This window comes from Adiantum capillus-veneris, chromosome 7 (assembly GCF_014529385.1).
Source record: "Adiantum capillus-veneris isolate H3 chromosome 7, ASM1452938v2, whole genome shotgun sequence".
NCBI lineage: Eukaryota > Viridiplantae > Streptophyta > Polypodiopsida > Polypodiales > Pteridaceae > Adiantum > Adiantum capillus-veneris.
In genome coordinates, this window is record NC_140937.1 from 89,996,192 (window position 1) to 90,000,063 (window position 3,872).

Here is a 3,872-nt window from a genome sequence, read left to right on the forward strand (position 1 = left end):
AAGCATATCTTCACAATGACTACTAGTTGCAACTTGTATCTAGTGATGGTCTTCATGCACACAAGAAGCATATCCATCCAAGGGCTCCTGCATCCCAGACAACCACACCAATATCCATTGAAGAGGTCTTCATATCATAAACTCCTTGGAAAGAGCATAGTATCTCGCATACTGTAACTTGCTGAAAAGCAATCCTTAAAAGCATAACCATCAACCAATTGGAACAAACCTGTTTGCACATAAATCTCTCATTATCGATCCCAAGTCCATGGGCTTGCCTTCTTTGACAACTTTGCCTGGAGATGTTGAGCCAAATTGCCCAACGAATACTTCTTGCATCACGTTCCTCTGCCCTTCTCTTCATTTATGGTGTCTACTATCGAATCACCACGGAAGGGAGAGTGGAACTTATCACCTACCTCCTCGTCAAGTAGAAGAGAATCGCTAAGTATTGCTTCGCCATAAATTGTCTCTGTATCTACATCTTTCTCTTTATGCTGCTCTGAGGAGGCTTGCCCACCCCCTTGATCTTGGACATCAATCACTTTTGCCTCGATTACTTGACCAACTTCTAGCTTTGTACCTGTTTCTACAATTGGAGCCTCTTACGCTTTCATGGTTAGCTTGGTCTCCTCTACTGCATGATGATCTTTCCTATCTATCAATACTTGAGAACCCACGGCATATGTTGTCTCCTCTTTATGCATATCTTCGTTTGCGAACCCTTCATCCTCGTTGATAAGATCCTCCTTTAAAGGCATGTAAATATAACACATAGGAGGCACCAAATTATGAAACACGATATGGAATAGAGCTTACCCATGGAGAACTTGCAACCGCTGCATGTCGACAACTCTAAATTGCTTTTACCTGCACTGCATGTTGCACGCTCTTCGAAACAACTGCATAATCACTATGATGGAGCAAACTAATCTCCAAATTCTTCTTCGTCTTTCTACTCTTTGCTTTGGTGACATACATTGCATCCTCATAGGCCTTTGCACCAGCCAACTCCACCTTCTCTCGAATCCTGGGATGTAAGCACTCAAAAACCTCTCTAATTTGAAATAGTCGTTGCCTCTAAATTGTGTAGCAGCTTCTAATTGCTGCCAAATATCTTCAAATTGCTTCAAAAAGGTTGCAAACTCACCACTTATATCTTGCTTCAAAACCTTCATTTTTGCATCCAAATATGCAGAGGAATTCCTCTACTGGAAGTCTTTATTAAACAGAGCTCGAATTCCCTTCCATGACTGCCGATCGGAAACTTCCAACCCCTCGAACCAAGCTTTGGCCTTCCCTCGCATCACCAATGGCACATCCCTTGACTTGTCTTTGTCGGTCACCATCCCCATCGACAACATCTAGAGATCCACACAGTGACATCCAATCTTCAACATCTTGCTCACCTTAGAACAGTAACTCATAATCTGGCACCATGTTATTGCACCACGCTATCACTTGAGCGATCAGCGTGATCCTCAATGGGGGCACCACAAGATGGAAAGGTGAAATGGAAAAAAACCTAGCATGCTCATTGAATGCCTCTCTATAGCCCAATGATTCTACAACACCCCTATACCCTAATAATCCCTCACTCAAACTTTTAATCTGCAAAAAAAAAATGTCCAAGCCCGTACCGAACCAACCCTAGCTGCATACACCCTGCCACAAAGCATGCAATCAATTATTTTGACCTTTGACCCTTCAAATCACCATATAATAACATATAAGCAATCACGACGCCCTTAGACATCCCAAGATCATTGATGGGCTCAAGTTCTCTCTCAAATTTTCACCCTCAAGGTAGAAACCATCAGCACATATGGAATATATAGTCATGAGAGCAAAAACAAAACATGGTAACATTTGCACAAATAGTGAGAGTAGAGCGACTATGAAAATTCAACTCAATTAGTCCAAAAGTATTTAATGATGGAATTAAGTAGAAACTGCCCTCCTTTAGAGTAGGCTCAAATGAACCCTTCTAAGGAAATCTTCAATTTGGCTTGCCTTCCAATGTACTTCAAGGTTGCACTCCCCTTTATCTTAGCCTTGAGCCTCCGCTTTTTGTCTCCTTCAATGGCGCTCTAGACTCTATTATAAGAGTAAGGAAAAAAACTTAATACACTACAAGAGGTTATGTGCACTTGTGACGCTTTTAGCAACGGAAATACATTGGGTTTTTATACTCCTCGGGGTTGCTAAGACCGTCGCTATGGGAATGTCGCTATAACTGTCGCTATATGTGTCGCTATACGTGTCGCTATATAACGACGCATGTAATAACGGTTACAGTCCTTCTGTAGCGACGCTTATAGCGACGTAGCAGAACCTTATATAGAGACGGTGTCGTGTCATCGCACGTACATAGTGCGAAATAAAGCATTCACCTCACTCTTGACAATTATCAATGTATGCAAATAAAAGCAATCATGTACATATTGTGATATATGTTGAACCGTCTCCTACGGTCATTATTGTTATAGAAATGATATTTTATGATTTATTGTAGTTGACAGGTGGAAAAGACTTGACCCAGCTTGGCCTATGCAAATGTATTTGTATATCATGTACATTTTATTATTCAAGTGCTCTTTTATGAGCTTTGGCCAATTATGACCGGCCGGCCAGTTTGTAACCAATTTGACCATTCAAGAAATCTATAAAACAAATACGTGCAAGAGGGAAATGGTCACTCTTGCACAAGGGGAGATTTCACCCAGTGTCTGTGTACTTCTTCTCTCCTCTCCCCTCTTCTTTCTCGCCGTGCCGGCGTAGCACTCCGCTCTAGGAGGTGCGCCTGCACGTACTCTCTCATTCTATCAGGCTCTCTTTCTCTCTTTGCTCGTGTACAACTTGGATTATGCGTTATGTGATTCGAGGTATGCAGATTTGTTTGTTTCACGGCTTGTAGTATATTGTTTTTGCTATTTTGCAGGGTCCGCGACGTTTTCGGTCTGTAGCAGTGGTATCAGAGCTTAGATCATCGCTCCTGGTGAGACGTGGATGTAGCAACAAAGGCTTCTATGCCACATGAAGCTAAGTTGTGCTTTCCATGATTGTCATCAATTTTTATTTTTATTTTCTTCTTTATATAAACATTAAGAGAACTCTCTTGTTACTAGAAAAATCTTGATGCATGTATCAAGTGATTCGTGTGTGTCTATTTCCTTGAGTACATGTTCATACCTCGAATTAGTAGGCTCTCGTTTAAGAAAATGTCAAGACATGTGCTTAGCTTTGGTGGTAGTACATGTACAAGAGATAGCTATGAAATTGCATGCTTTGGATGCATTTATAATAAATAAAGAAGAAGCTAGAGAATTGTTTGAGGAGATTGATATTTAAGATTTGGGGAAACATTTTTTTTTAAAAAAAGTGCTTTGAATGAAACCAAGCCACCCATTATAAAAGGGCAAAAGATGCCAAAGTTTAATGTGCTCGCCAATGAACCGCAAATGAATCTCCACCCTTGACCAACCTTGTCCACATCCTCTCTTTTGATGTCGGTTCCTTCGTTTGACTCAGTTGTTTCTCTAGTAGACTCTAGCTCTTTAGCAAAAGCCGCCCATCTTTTCCAGTAGACCTGTGCCTTTTCTCCCTTCCTAGGCTTGTGACGTCTCCGCCTCTTAAGCCGACAAAAGAGGACCACAATGAAGTAGTAGCAATTTATGGCTTGCATCACCATCAATAACCCGAGTGTAGAGCTCACAATGAGCTAGCTCCGTCCCACATTCAACCGGGTCAGCAATATTGATGGCTGGGGCCGGCTGACCCATCACGTATAACCCCTCAGATGACCACAACCGCCACAAAACTGCTCGCATATGCCACTACCTAGCTATTGGTGCATACAACGCACTCATTCC

At 41.8% G+C, this 3,872-nt stretch overlaps 1 pseudogene; it reads right to left on the reverse strand.

Moving 5' to 3' along the window:
- Window positions 1-338: 338 nt before the first annotated feature.
- LOC147454205 (uncharacterized) lies at window positions 339-1,452 on the reverse strand (annotated as a pseudogene).
- Between the last annotated feature and the right edge of the window lie 2,420 nt (window positions 1,453-3,872).